At 42.4% G+C, this 16,355-nt stretch overlaps 1 protein-coding gene across 2 annotated transcripts in view; it reads left to right on the forward strand.

The window, feature by feature from the left end:
• The window catches only part of LOC144892356 (uncharacterized), a 46,407-nt gene that overhangs the window by 10,348 nt on the left and 19,704 nt on the right, over window positions 1-16,355 (forward strand). The window lies entirely within an intron of this gene.

The following is a 16,355-nucleotide window of genomic DNA, read 5'->3' on the forward strand; positions in this document are numbered from 1 at the left end:
TCAAGTCGGGTGAGGAGGATGGTGTGATCGATGGTGTCAAAGGCAGCACTGAGGTCGAGGAGGACGAGAATGTTGAGGTTGCCAGCGTCAGAGGAGAGGAGAAGGTCGTTGGTGATTTTGAGGAGAGCAGTTTCAGTACTGTGGTTGGAGCAGAATCCGGATTGGAATGTTTCATACAGGTTATTGGCAGAGAGGTGATGTTTGAGTTGAGTGGCTACAGCGCGTTCCAAAACTTTTGACAGAAAGGGTAGGTTGGAGATGGGTCTGAAGTTGTTTAGGGTGTCAGGGTTTAGACCAGGTTTTTTTAGAATGGGGGTAATAGCAGCAATTTTGAGGGAAGGTGGGACGATGCCTGTAGACAGGGAGGAGTTTTTTGTTGCAATGATAAGTGGAGAGAGAGCAGGGAGGGAGGCCTTGACAAAGCTGGAGGGGATGGGGTCAACAGTGCAGGTGGCAGTTTTCATTCCTATGAGGAGTTCAGAGAGGTCAGTAGGGGAGATTGGGGAGAACCGAGACAGGGGATGGCAGGACAAGGGGGGGCAGGTGGTTGGAGGGGGAGCGGGTGCGGCGGTGGTCAAGCTGTTGTAGATGTTGTCAATTTTGCGTTGGAAGAAAGAGAGGAAGGAGATGCAGTTGTCTACTGTGAATGACTGGGTGGTGGTGTTCAGGGGGCGGAGGAGTTTGTTTATTGTCGAGAAGAGTGCTTTTGGGTTTCCGGAGCCAGAGTGGATAATTTGAGAGTAGTAGGCGGAGCGGGCGCGGGAGAGGGCATCTTTGTAGTGTTGTAGGTGGTCCTTGTAGGCTCGGGAGTGAACTGTGAGACCTGTTTTATTGCGGAGTCTTTCAAGTTGGCGAGCATGAGTTTTCATCAGGCAGCGTTCAGGGGTAAACCAGGGAGCAGAATGGGTGAAAGAAACTGTTTTGGTTTTTACAGGTGCAAGCTGGTCAAGGCAGGAGGAGAGAGTGTGGTTGTTGTAGTCATTGAGGTCGGAAGGGGTGTGGAGGTCAACGAAGGGAGAAGTGGACATTTTTTCAGAGAGGGTGGATGAGAATGAGGTAGGTGAAAGAGCGTTTAGCTTACGGAAGTTGATAGTGCGATAATGCCTTGGTGCTGGGGTGGGGATGTTGATGGTCATAGTGATAGCTAAGTGGTCAGAGAGGGTGAGGTCGGAGCCAGAGAGATGGTGCAAATTTAATCCAGTGGAGCAGACAAGGTCCAAAATGTGACCACGGATATGGGTAGGAAAGTCGACATGTTGAGTGAGGTTAAAGCAGGTGAGTAAATCAGTGAAGTCAGTGGTTATTGTGGAGTCAGTGGAGTCCATGTGGATATTGAAATCACCAAGGAGGAGGATTGAGGGGGAGAGGGAACATAGCTGGGTCAGAAAGTAGGAGAAGTCAGACAGGAATGATGGGTGTGGCTTGGGAGGGCGGTAGACGACAGCCATGACTGACGGCGTGCGACCAGAGAGTTTAAAAGCCAGGTGTTCAAATGATGAGGATGAGGCGATGGGGACGAGGCTGGTCCTGATGTCTTGACGGTGGATAACGGCAATTCCACCACCTCGGCCCCCCGAGCGTGGTTTATTGACGTAGGAATATCCATTGGGTGTGGTGAGGTTGAGTGTGTAGTAGTCCAAAGGTTGTTGCCAGGTTTCGGTGAGACAGAGAAAGTCCAGTTTGTTATCCAGGATGTATTCGTTCAGGATGAGGCATTTGTTGTTGAGGGACCGGGTGTTGAACAGGGTGAGCTTGATGTTGTTTTGAACAGCAGGGATGAATTCAGGTGATTTAGCCAGGGTTCGTAGGCAGGAGGTGCGATTGTGTGCGTTGCTGTGACCAGGTGCGCTGGGACGAAGAGTGAGAGTGCGCTGAGCCGACCAGAGGACGGGGATGGAGTGACCTGATTGCAAATATACAAACTTACGACCGGAGCCACGGTGAATGTACCTGGGTCGTCGGAGGAGTCCATTTGATTTGATGGCAGAGATGCATGATGGGGTGGAGCGGGTATTGAGCAGAAGGAGCCTTGCGGCGGAGTACCGCAGAGCCATGCCAGGCAGGAGCGGAGAGACGAGACGAGGCCAAGGTTGAGGAGGTGAAACAATGGTCCGAACCCACGGGAGCGGGCCCGAGGAAACGAAGGAGCCAGGTAGGTGAAGCCAGGAGCAGAGCCGGGACCAAGCAGAGGGCAGGCAGGAGCAAAGAGACGATCACGAGGCCAAGGTTGATCACGCCAAAGCGGCAAATGCAGCGGCAATCGACCGCCGCCGCTACAAATCTAGACCACGGCGGGAAACCGCCACCAAACCGCTGTGATGGTCACAACCCACGAGAGCGCACCCGAGGAAACAGCGAGCAGGCGAAGGAGCCGGGCAGGCGAAGCAGGGAGCAGAGCCGGGGCTATGCAGAGGGCAGACTCAATGGCCAAAAAATCCGCACGACCACCAAAAAAAGCAAGCAACTGACAGTGGCCCGGTCGAAGAAGCGGCGAGCATGTGACGCCTGCGTCCTCTTCATACCGGACCGGAAGAGGAAGCTGGTTTTTTGGGGTTTTTTCCGGAAGTTTTCATTGGTTTTTAAGGCTTTTGTGTTAAAACCCTCACCTGGACTTCCGTTTCCAGTCCCTGGAGCAAGGAAGCGTCTCCGACCTCTGCACGGCAGCAAAAGTTATCGTATTTTTTCCATTTGTGTCTTCGTCAATTTCTACTCGCTTTTTATTGTGCATGTGTTGCAGTGTGTTTTCCAGTTGGTGTTGATTTGCAATTCTTGCAAACTTTTGTATAATTTAATCGTTTTCTGTCCCACCGCATGTGCGGCCTGGTTTCTCTCAGCTTCCCTACCCCCATAGGTGTTCTGTGAATTTAAGTTCTTTCCTTCGCTGTATTGCTTATTTCTTAGATTTTCTCTTCTCCCCCTAACTTCCCCGAACATCGACCACTTGTCTAACGTTTTAAATCTCTTCAAAGTCTCTTGATGTCTCTTCTCGTCACGTCATGTCACGTCTCTTCAAAGCTGTCCATGCGCACATGCTTTCGAAGTTAAGTAACTTTTCACAATTGTGTTTTTGTCGAAACTGTATCTTTCTTTCGGTGTGTGTAACTATTGGTGTGTCTTTAATAGTATTCTTGGTGTTGGTTTTTCATACCTGTGTACAGAATCGTCGGTTAGTTCGTGTCGAGTATTCTGAGGCCTAGTGTAGTACTAGTAGGCTACCGTGTCTGACCTTGGCTTGAGGCTTTGTTTCTGTCTCAGCGGTTCTTCGATTGCGCTCGCAATTACTTTCGGTCTCTATTTTTCACGTTTCACGTTCGGTCTCTGTCTCTGTTTTCATCTCAACTCAAAAAAAAATAAAAAAATTCCCTTCTCTGTTCTTATCCGTTGTTCGTTCTTATTTGTTCGTTCGTTCTTCGACCACGTTGTTCGTGATCACGTGTTCACGTCGTTAAAAAATGTTTAAACTGTCCCCTGAAGAACTGTATTCTGTCATATACAAGAACACCTTTTTCTTCTTGTTCTATAAAAGGATGCTTTCGACTTGCTCACCAAATCTATTCATTCCAAAAAAAAATTCCATCTCTTACAGTTACAGTGCCTCTTTCATACATTCCCTAAACTCTCCAGAACTCCACCCATCCTTCAGCATCCTCAAACATATTTTTGACTCGAAGGTCTCAAGAAACTCATTTTGCAAGAAATGTTTGTTTCCCATTAATCGTACATTTTTCAAAATCCAATCACACCTCTCCCCTCCAAAGCTTCCCCATCACCCCTCCCCTCCAAAATTCCCCATCACCCTTCCCCTCTAAATCTACCCCTTGCCCCTCCCCTCCAAATCATCCCCATCACTCATCTCTTTCAAATCTTCCCCCTTGCCCCTCCCCTCCAAATCTTCCCCATCACCCATCCCTTTCAGATCTCCCCCTTGCCCCTTCCCTCCTAAACTCCCCCCACACCCCTCCCCTCCGAGACTCTCCCTCACTCCTCCCCTCCTAGACTCCCCTCTCACCCCTCCTCCTCAAAGCGTCCTTCCCGCTTCTTGCCCCTTCCAACTTTCACCTTCATCTCCCTCAAGCTTCTGCCTCACTCTTCCCCCTCCTCAAATAACACCTCACTGCGCCTCACCCAATCACCATCAAACCTTTTGTCCGCCCCATTCTTCCCTTTCTCCAAGCTATTCTGAAATCTCTGACACACCTTCAACAGCTCTCCCTACCTCTTCCTCCTCTTCCACATCTTACCCGACCGCTCCCCCCCCCCCCCCCTGTTCTGTATACGATGCTCCCCCTTCCTCTTCTTTAACAGTATGGACCTCAAACATCCGGGGCCTTCGCTCAAACTTGACTGATCTCTCCATACAGGTTGCTTCTGACAAACCAGACGTGATCTGCTTAACAGAAACTTTCCTCCTTCATGATGTCTCTGATTCCTTGGTATCTCTCCCAGGTTACTCCCTCCTCCGGTATGATAGACCTGAGCCTTGTCCTGGAGGGGGGGGGGGGGGGGGGGGGGTTGCTATCTTTATAAAAAAAAACTCTCTTCCTCACTCGCCCTGCACTGCCCTCTCTCCACCTCACCCCCAGGAATACCTTTGGCTACGGCTTCCCCTTCGCTCCCACCTTTTGTTCATATGTGTGTTGTACCGTCCACCAAACAGTGATGACTCCATCTACATCTCGCTGTCTGATAATATGGACCAACTTCTATCTACCCATCCCAACTCTCTCTTCCTCATATGTGGTGATTTCAATTGTCACCATGTCAGTTGGCTGGGTGTGGGTACCTCTCTCACCAGCCATGGCTCTTCAGCAAAGGATTTCTGTGACTCACTGGGACTGACACAATCTGTCAATTTCCCGACCCGGATCTCAGTCAACGGAGCATCTTCTCTTCTGGAATTGGTTTTGACTAACTTCCCTGAAAATGTCTGCTGCTCTTCTTCTGCTCCAATCGGCTCATCTGATCATGTGCTTGTTAAAGTGGACATCTCCCTGACCATTCTCAGAGAGCCTTCTCAGCGTCGACGAGTCTGGCATTTCACTCAGGCCAACTGGCACGGTCTTCAAGCAGCCATCAATCATCTGGACTGGTCTCCCATCTCTACCACCTCTGACATCAACTCATCCTGGGAATTCTTCCAAAGTAAATTGCTCTCTCTCATGCACAGATTTATCCCATCTCGTCTTCAGTTGTCATACCCTTCCTCCCGTCCATGGTACACGGAATCTTGTGGTGAGGCTATTGCCCAGAAACAACTTGCTTTCGTCTCCTGGAAAGCAAATCCAATGGAAGGAAATCTCATTTCCTTTCACAAAGCCCGAAACAAGTGTGTGTCCACCCTCAGGAGAGCCAGGAAACAATATCTCTCCGTTCTCAAGAACGAACTCTCTTATCTGTCTCCCTCTTCCAAATCCTGGTGGCGTCTGGTCAAATCTGTTTCTGGTGTTTGTTCCCTCTCCATCCCCTCCCTCACCTCAAACGGCCACACGGCTGACTCCGCACGTGAAAAAGCTGAATGCCTCAACTCTGTGTTTGCCTCTAAATCTTGTGTCCCAAACCCATCCCTCTCTGTACCCACCGTACCCAGTCGTACCCAGCTGCTCCTGGACTCTGTCCTTTCCTCCTGACAAGGTGGAAAAGTTTCTGTCAATCCTCGACTCTGATTCTGCAACTGGACCTGACGGCATCAGCCCACGGGTCCTAAAATCCTGTTCTTCCGCTCTTTCACTCCCTCTCTCTGTTCTCTTCACCCTCTCTTTTGCTCAAGGTCATCTGCCATCTGCTTGGAAATCTGCCAACATCACCGCTTTGCACAAAAAGGTGCAAAAACAGATCCCAGCAACTACAGACCAATCAGCCATCTCCCAATTATCAGCAAAGTCATGGAATCCATCATTGCTTCAGATATGAAATCTTTCCTCTTCTCCAATGGCTTGATCTCTGATCATCAATTTGGTTTCAGACCTGGTCACTCTACTCTGGACATGCTGCTTCTGCTTTCTCAACAATGGATGGAGGTCCTCAATGCCAAACAGGAAATTAGAGCTGTCTCCCTTGACATATCACGTGCCTTCGATACGGTCTGGCACCCCGCTCTGCTCACCAAACTCTCCTCTTTTGGTATCCATGGAAATCTCCATGCATGGCTGGTGGACTTCCTCTCTAGTCGTAGTCAACGTGTGGCTCTGAATGGGTTTCTCTCATCTCCTCTTCCTGTTCAGGCTGGAGTTCCCCAAGGCAGTGTTCTGGGCCCTGTGCTTTTTCTGGTCTTCATCAATGATCTCTCTGACTCTCTTGAAAGTCCTCTCTATCTCTTTGCTGATGAATCTACTCTCTGTTGCTCCATTCTTCATCCCTCAGATCGGCAGTCTGCAGCCTCCTCACTCTCTGCAGACCTGGACAAAATCACAGACTGGGCAAACAAGTGGAACATGTCTTTCAATCCTGACAAATCTCACACTCTTACGATGTCTCTCCGAAAAGACCGACTGGACAACCCTCCCATCCACTTTCTGAATAATCCTCTCCATGAAGTTCTGTCACTCAAGCTTTTGGGTCTCACTATCTGCCATGATCTTTCTTGGGAAAACCACATTTCAAATCTGGCTTCCAAAGCCAGTCGCCGACTGGGCATCCTCCATCGTGCGTCGTCCTTCCTTGGCACACCTGAGCTCCTCACCACATACAAGGCTTTCATCCGCAGCTCATTGGAATACTGCTCTCCCCTCTGGGCTGGTGCTCCTGCCTCACACCTAGCTCGTCTTCACGCTGTTGAAACCAAAGCATTCAGAATCATTGGAATCTCCTGCGATGAAGCTAACTCCAAGGTCCTCTCACTCACTCACCGCAGGCAGGTTGGTGGTCTTTCCGTGTTCTACCGACTCCTCTCTGACCTTGCCCCCCCAACTCTCTCTGGGCTCTGTCCCGCAAATATTCCTACAGGTCGCAGAAGATCTGCCTGCAACCCTCTTATGGTTAAACTGCCAAAATCAAGACTCTCTGCTCACCTTCACTCCTTCATTCCTCTTTTCTCCCACCTCTGGAACAAACTCCCTCACTCTCTTCAATCCCACTCCACCCTCCAGGTCTTTAAAACAGCTGTTCACCACCATCTCTTATCTTCCCCCATCCAAAACCTTGATCTTTTCTACCCCTGCTAATTTCACCCCAATTCCACTTTTTTGAAATACCAACTTCTGTCCTGGAAGTCCTTGGTGTCCTTGTGTTTTATACTTCTCCCACCCCCCCCCCCCCCCACCTTCCCACGCCTCCTCCCCCCAAGCCCTCTCCCTCCCACACATCTCCCTGCTCTGAAATGTTGTGTGCTCTCAAGTGTTTGTGTGCTTCCCCTTCTCTTGTCTTCCGCTCCCTCTTTTTATATATTTTGTTTGTCTGGTCGATTTGTTTGTGAAGTAGATGTCAGCTCTTTCACGAGCCTCGATTCAGTATACACAAAAAAAAAAAAAAAAAAAAATGGCGGCCGAACCACGTGACCTATGACATCATAATTATTTTTTTTCTCCACCAATTTATGCCTACATGACGCTCAAGAAATTTCACCTTGATCGGATGAACTTTTGTACTTGTCGAATTATGATGTCATAATGGAGGCACCTATGACATCATCATTAACATATTTTATTCCCCATGTAGAGTTCCTTACAATGAGCCATGTCTCAATTTTTTCTATTCAGCGCTTTTGGAGATATAGAGGTGCAAATTGTTTCGGTTTTTCCAAGATGGCGGCCGAACCCCATGACCTATGACGTCATAATTATCACTAAAAAAATTATACAGGTGGAGTTGCACCTACGGTGAAAATTTCCTTTCAATTGGACCAATGGTTGCAGAGATAATCATATTTATTCTGTGCGGACAAACAAACAGACAAATGAAAAATCACTCATAGAGTGACACTTGGCAAAACAGAACAAAGTAGAATGGCACTCGGTAGAGAATCCTTTTGACCTCAAAAATAATTAGTGATTGAATTCATTGATCTGATGTGCAAATCGTCTTCAAAGTTTAAGTTAATTGGATGAAGATTGGCAATTTTAGAAATTTGGTCTGTGTTGACCTTTTGGCCTATGTTGACCTCAAAAATAGTTGGTGGTTGGTTTCACTAACCTGATATGAAAATCCTTTTCAAATTTCAAGTCAATCGGATGAAAATTGAGGATTTTAGAAATTTGAAAAAATTGGTTGACCTTTGGCCTATGTTGACATTTTGGCCGACGTTGATCTCAAAAATAGTTGATGTTTGAATTCAGTTAGCTGATGTGAAAATCCTATTCAAATTTCAAGTCAATCGGATGAAAATTTAGGATTTTAGAAATTTGAAAAAAGTGGTTGACCTTTTGCCTATGTTGACCTTTTGACCTCAGAAATATATAGGAATTTGTCGGACCACGAACTCTACCGGTTGGTGAAGTTTTGTGAAGATCGGGTTCAAATTGTGACCTGTAGGCAAGGATAAGTGAGTGCACAGACAGACAAACACACACACACACACACACACACACACACACACACACACACAAAAATATATTTTTTTTTGCCAAGTAACAAACAGACAAACAGACAGACAAACAGACTCAAATGCAATACCCTCTCCTCAGGCAAGGGTAAAAATTTTGGAATGATGTGATAAATAGAGGGTTTGTTCTCATATAGGATGTTTTTCCATCACCCTCTCTTACCATATTCATTTTTACTCCCATATAAAACTTAAAAGTTTTTATTTCACTTAATGTGTTTTTATTAGAGTTTCAATAGTTGGTTTAACCATATCGATTGACTCAGCTATTGATGTCGGTGCTGGTTCTTTAAACCGAAAAGTTCTTATTTTCATATGACCTTTAAATGCTTCATCGCACCTCATTTTGTCGAATAAAGTGGTATTCGGGTGGTTCCGGTATTTGGGACCGCAGGGACGGAAAGTGCAGGTACGGGGTGCCAGGCACTCCCCAGCCGGCCCGCTCTGAAGGTTCGGATCGGGACACCGGGATTCATTCCGGTCGGCCCGGAGGTGGGGGTGCGGGGCCTGTCACGGAACGTCAAAACAAACGGCCTGCCGGGGCCGCCCAAAAGTCGGGCGTGAGGGGCGCGTCCACTAATGGAACGCCTCTCGCTTCCCAGATCGAGGGCCACGTGGTCAGGAGAACCTCGTCCCTTCGGGTTGCCCTGCCATCCCACCGTGAGCGCTGGCAGGGGGTACTTCAAACTAAGCTTAAGTGTCAAGTGTTAAGTTCCTCCTTGCCCTCGCAAGGGAAAGGCTAGGGTCAAGCTCTTCCAAATTTCCAAACACTAGAAATCGGACGTCTCAAATTAATTAATTATTTGTTAATACATCTCAGTCGCCCGCGACCTCTCTAGCGCGGGCGTCGAACCAGTTCATTTCCGGGCGACCGGGCCGAGTATCGGCCCGGCCGTGGCCGAAGCCGTTGATTCCGCCGTAGCACGCTAACGTGTAGGCTCGCGCGTCCCTGGTCCGCCGGGGCTCCGCGGGTGTCCTACCATGCCCACGTCGCCATGTCTCATTTTCGGGTGACATAGTCACAATTTCGGTCTTCGAGGCCGGCCGATAGGCACAGTGTGACCGGAAGGGACGGGGTTCTCCTGACCACGTGGCCCTCGACTTGGTGGGGTTTGTCCGCACAATGTGGGTGCTTTCAGGATGAACTTTAGCCGGGGAGCGTTTGGGCGCCCCGGTCTGATACTGCCGCCCACACGCAGAACAATGAATCCCGGTGTCCCGATCCGAACCTTCAGAGCGGGCCGGCTGGGGAGTGCCTGGCACCCCGTACCTGCACTTTCCGTCCCTGCGGTCCCAAATACCGGAACCACCCGAATACCACTTTATTCGACAAAAGATGCGGCCTACATCTAGGCAAGGCCGTGTGACGTCATCGCGCTTTCACCTTAAAATACCCATGAGTATCCAAGTATCCCTTCTTCATTCTTCTTATGTTTGCGTGATTGAAGGTGTTTCTTATAACTACCCTTTAAATCATCTTTAGAGCAGACATCACAATGTTTTGTTACTCGTTCAAGTGGAGATATTTGTTGAAAAAGATTGAATGTGTGTTTGTGGGTTTGAAGGTGTTTTTTTATAATATTTATATTCACGATTACAAACGTCGCAATACGTTGTATTCACCCTATTTATATCGTAAAACTTTACTTAAACTAAAATTTTCTTGATGAAAATTTCGTTTAATTTATAGGTGCATCTGTGCTTAAACTATAATTTTCTTAGGATAATCTGTTGGATTGAGACCATTTTACTCACCGACTTTTGTACTTAATAAATACAATACATCAAGACACAAAAGACAAGTTTCACTCAATCTCTACATTTGTAAAAGATACTGAGAAATATGTCAAGGATGTAAAATTGAATAAAGATAATTATAACAACTACTGAATAAAATCAATTATGATTGATAAATATGAGTTCTTCAATTTCCTTCAGTGGAAGGGCTTTTAATATATCTTGAAAAACATCAATTAAAGTAGCTCTAACAAAAGTTTCATCCCTACTTTTAGCAATCTATTGAAAGCTGGAAAAAGCAATGAAAAAAGCAAAAGTATCAGAAAATAAAACCCTTATGGATGAAGCTTTAGAAAGAGAAGATAAAACCATTAATAATAAGCACGGAGAAATTTGTATTTTTTTTAACAACCCTAAAGGTGTAAATCTTGATGAAATGAAGGATGTTAATATATCAGGTGAAATGTCATTTCATTCAGTAGTATTTAAGAACCATTTTAAAATTACCTTTAACATAAAAAATGTAGTAGTTGAATCTGTTAATGACAAAAAGTATATGGATATAGATGGTAACGTTTTTTCTACTATTTAAATAAAAGTCATTATTCAAGTGAATATTTTGAGAATTATGATGGTGATGATAGTATTTCTATTGGAACAGAAGGCAGTTTTGATACTGAGAGTTTGTGTTCAAACAATAGTTATGAAAGTAGTTTTATAGATGATGATGATTATGAAAGCACTGATTATAGTGAAGATGAAATTTATTTAAAGTAAAGTTTTACTATATAAATATGATGATTCTAAACGATATAACAGATGTTGAGCCTCTTGAATTCCCTGATACTCCCTACGATAAATTTGAGAATTGTCCTGCGTGTGATAGAGTAAGATTAAACACAGAGTCAAAAGCCCAAAAACAATGTTTATTCTGTGATTATCTTTTCATTAATGATAATAAAAAATATAAAAAGAAACATAACTATTTCAAAATTACTCCAAAAATGAATTACTTTCGAAGATTAATAAGAGAAATGAATGTTAAGTGTGAGGGTGATAATACACCTTTTCTAACAACTGTAGAGATTGAAAAAATTAGGGTAATGTTTCAAGGATTGATGTTATTTGCTATTCACGATTACCATTTTCAGGGAAATATCAACACAAGATATGATATAAATAAAATAATGGATTACCTTAAAATTAAACCTGAACTCAGGATAGAACAGTTTTTCTAAAAAAAAGCCTGTAAAAAAATTAGATGATTTGTTTTCCAAATATATAAATGAATGATTTTTTACCCGTTTTGGAAAATAAGATAAAATTTAACAACCATAAAAAATCTTCCAAATTCATTAAGATGTCTAATAGTTGGTTCAAGCGGATGTGGGAAAACCTGTTTGCTTTTAAAGATGCTCCTTACTCCCAACTTTTTAGATTTTGATAATTTAATAATTTTCACAAAGTCAAATTTTCAACCTGAGTATCAACTACTATCACAAGGTTTTAATGCTGGTGTTCAAAAAGAAGATATAATCTGTTTGTTTAAACTTCAAAACAAACTAAATGATTACAACATCAAAGATATAATATAACTATTTTGTGATACACAGAAATCAAAACCGAAACAAAACCCATAACTTGTATTCTCAGTGATAATACGGATGATATACCTTCACCCCAAGATTTAGATAAATAAAAAAAGAACCTCGTTATCTTTGATGATTGTGTTAATGAGAGACGGTTATGGATTGCTACTATACAAGAGGGAGACATTCTTCTTGTAATTGTATTTATCTCAGTCAATCATACTTTCAACTCCCTCGTCGCTCAATAAGAAACAATGCCAATACTTTTATTTTATTAACTCAACTGGACTATGTCCAGCTGAGTTTTTGTCGACACCCAGTGTCCGTCGTCCGTCCGTCTGTCGTCTGTCTGTCTGTCTGTCGTCTGTAAGCAATTCGACGTCTACACTCTAAAAGTCACAAATATTGATTAAATTTGATGAAACTTGTTATGCAGCATCTTTAAGACATAAACTAGTTTGGGATTGCATTTGGGATTTGCACGCCCAAAAATGGGCGCGGCAGGGCAGCCATATTGAAAAATCAATTTTTGTCATATATTTTTAGCACATATAAACTATATCGTTTGTGGTTCTATTATGCATATTCTAACCATATTGATATAGAGCAGTTGAGTTCAGGTTCCCTGGAACCTCTCTAGTTCAAGTTAAATTCAATAGATGTAAATAATTTTTGGAGAGACAATTGTTCTACGTTATGTCGTAAAAAAAAGAATTTGAGGCTCACATGAAACACACGATTTGAAAATATAAATATATTGTTGTGAAACAAGATGAGATACGACATGATATATTTTTTTATTTCATAAATAATTACATACATAAATGACAACTATTATTATTAATCTTGTGGGTAAATCTGCTTCAGGAACAAACTTTCATAAATCTAGACTCTTGAATAGTAAAAAAGAAAAGATCAAAAAGTTTTTTTAAAGAAACACTCTATGAATCGTATTGTATCTACAATAACCAGAGCAATTACCAGGGGAAGTAGAAGATGATTACTACATTTCAATGGAGGAACATATGCGATTGAGGAACGAAGGTCAAATATTTGAGGAGGTCTCTCTTGGCATGACAAAATATTCACATTTTAAGAGTAAGTTAAATAAACTAAAATCTGGTGGTCCAGAAGGAATGAGACAAATTATGAAACATCTGAGTGATAATGGAGTTAAGGTTTTATCATTTGGTTTTGATGTTGATGAAGAAACTCAACGCCAACGTATGAAAAACAGAGATACTAGTATTAGTGAAGAAGAAATTACAACTCGTATTAACACTAATAAAGAATTTGATAAAATATTTAAAGAAAAGGATTTATTTGAACACATCTACTTCAATGATGAAGAAAAGGAGAATTTTTCGTTTGACCTTTACATTTCAGTAAATTATATTTTTCAATAAATAAATACAGAAAATGAATGTACAAGAAAGAACAAGATGGTTTATGAAACATCAGGAGTTAGTTTCAAAAGTTGTAAAGCAACAGGAAGACATAAAGAAGAAACGCAGACAGCAACTAACGGGTGAAGATGCGTTTGAAAGAAAACAAGAGAAAATTTTAAAACCACTTTAAAAAAACTTCCCAACAAAGAGAACAACCCTCTACAATTTCCACGATGTAATATACTCCTGGAAAACTTCAAATGCTCAAAGATTTTAGTCAAATGACAGAGCAAGAATTATAGGATATAGGAGAATTAGAATATGATGATGAAGGATTATTTCAACAACAAGAAAAGGTAAAACAACCTCCTGATTATGTTGTGGAAGCTCTTCAAAACAATGAATATTCAGCAGATTAAAAAAACATAGCGGGTCTCATTCCAACAGAAGAACCAGCACAGTTCTATCTTGTTAAAGAAAAGGTATTGATATTTAATGATAAATTGATATTCTTAAGTTCTGCCCGACCACCTATTAAATTAACATCCAGATTAATGTTTCTTCTCACAAAAGATGGATACTATCATTCAAGTTAGTTTGATGAACCCCACAAACCCCACAAAATAATATGAGGCATCGTTATTGTCGATGGAAACTTATAATACCCTTTTTAATATCACAGAGAAAAACAACAAGTTTCGTTATAATCCAGGAAGCGGATATAAAACTATAACAGTTTCACCCGGAGCATACGAGATTTCTCAAATATCTGCTGAAATTGCCCGTCTTAAGAAAGACCAAGGTGACCACCTTTAGAGGCCATTTTTCCCCGCAGAGCAGGGGTCGGCCTTTTTCAGGCACCATGGTCCCCTTTTTGAAGCATTGTTATATGGCCGGATGCCCTTCCTGCCGCCAACCCTGTTAGTCGCCTCTTGCGACACACAGGGAATTACCAGTGAACTGGTACTCAATTTGCCGACCTCGGAAGGATGCCAGGCTGAGTCAACCCCCCTGGTGTTAATTCAGCGATCGACCAGGATTCGAACCCAGGATCCTCGGATCCCAAGCTGGCACCCGAACCACTAAGCCAACACCAGGCTCATAATATGAAAGACCAAGGCGATGAACCAAAAAATATTGTTGTAGATATTCAAAAACATACTTCAAAATCAACTATTAAACTTAAAAATAATTATAAAGTGGATTTCACGATTAATAATTCATTCAGAGAGCTATTGGGTTTCTACTCAAAAAAGATTGCAACTAACGGGACGTTTTACTGTTATGATGTTATTCAAATATCCTCCGGTATAAATTTGGTATTATTTCATTGTGATTTGATTGATGGTGCTTATAACGATGGAATAATAACAAATACAATATTTTCATTCAGCGCATACTCAACCCCGATTGGTTATAAATGAAATATGGAACCAAAAAATCTTGTCTATTTACCTGTGTCAGGAAAAACCATATACAGAGTAAATTTTAGGATAACTGATCAAGATAATCATATGATTTCCTTTAATGGAGAAATTATATCCATCAGAATTCATCTTCGTGAAGTTTATCAATAAATAAATACAATGGTTATTGTGAGAAAACACGAGTTGGGAAAATATAAAATAATTACAAAAGATGAGGATGGGATGTTCCTCTCACCATACTATAAGGGTGAAGGTATGTTTCTTGCTAGTGGATACTATAAACCTAAGAGACAAATGAGGTTCGGCCATCAATCAATTCAGAAATAAAGGAGTTGGGATAATTGATACTCTAATGGGTATTGGTTCAACTATTCTTAAACATAAAGACCTAATTGGTTCTGCCGTGGAAAATGTAGCGGGTGCTATAAAGAATATAAAAGATGCTCAAAAGGAGTCTCATAAATTACAAGCAATCAAATAAATTAAGAAAAGCAAACTCAACTATCTCCACAAGAACGGCAGAAAATAATTGAAATACTTCGGTCAGGGTTTAAAAGTTTTAACATCTTTTTTTTTTTACTAAATAAATACAAGTGTGGAAGCAATTGATCGTATCTATGATTTGGATGATACAATTGTCATCTCAAACTCTACTAAAAAGGAAGACTATTTTAAGGTAAATGCTATTACAGGAACAGATTGGAATTCAAACGGAACAAAAAGTTTTGAAATAAATAATCAACAAACTTACTTGAATCTAGCTTATAGTTTTTTGTTGTGTAAATTTAAATTTACTAAGTCTGCGAACAACACTAATGCTACACTCGTAAATGATTTATTCTGGAAAATGTTTGATCGTGTCCGTTTGTATATTGGAACACTAGAGGTTGAAGCGGTTGATTATGTCTCTGCTACATCTGAAATGATGAAATGTACACTATATTAGTTTAGTGATATAATGGGTAAGGGTTCTACCAAAGGTTTTATTCCTGATATGGCAACGGGAACAAACACAGACCCCGGTTATAGTCGAAGAAAGGGAATGTATAACGATGATACAAAAGCAGTCAATAGTTTTACCGTAGCAGTTTCCCTTAAGAGTATATTTACTCCCGCCAGGGAGTAATGCATTCGATCGTGTCCGCGTGTGTGTGTGTGTGTGTGTGTGTGTGTGTGTGTGTGTGTGTGTGTGTGTGTGTGTGTGTGTGTGTGTGTGTGTGTGTGTGTGTGTGTGTGTGTGTGTGTGTGTGTGTGTGTGTGTGTGTGTGTCTTCAACTGAAAGAGGTTAATTAAATTTTCTAATGCTTTCGCTGCACAGAATGAATTTGTTATTAATGAATTGTGTTGGTATATTAGCGAATATACTCCTAATCTTAAAATGGAAGAGATGTTGAATAGAAGACTTAACTCAAAGAAACCACCAAATGTATCATAACTTAAAAGAAGATGCCAACACGTTAAACTGAACCAAACTATCTGCACGTGAAATTTAGGTGTTCTGGAAGGAAAGCCACGATACCTGTGGCTCATTTTTAAGAAACCAGATGGAGATGAAGGTACTGATAAGAATAATGCGCTGAGTGATAATGCTAAGGTAAAACAAATTCGGGTTTCTCTGGATGGTACATTTTACCTGCGAGAAAGATTGGAAATTGATTGGGAAAAAAATCATTATGCA

The sequence above is a fragment of the Myxine glutinosa genome, chromosome 5 (assembly GCF_964187855.1).
Source record: "Myxine glutinosa chromosome 5, kmMyxGlut1.1, whole genome shotgun sequence".
In the NCBI taxonomy this organism is placed as follows: Eukaryota; Metazoa; Chordata; class Myxini; order Myxiniformes; family Myxinidae; genus Myxine; species Myxine glutinosa.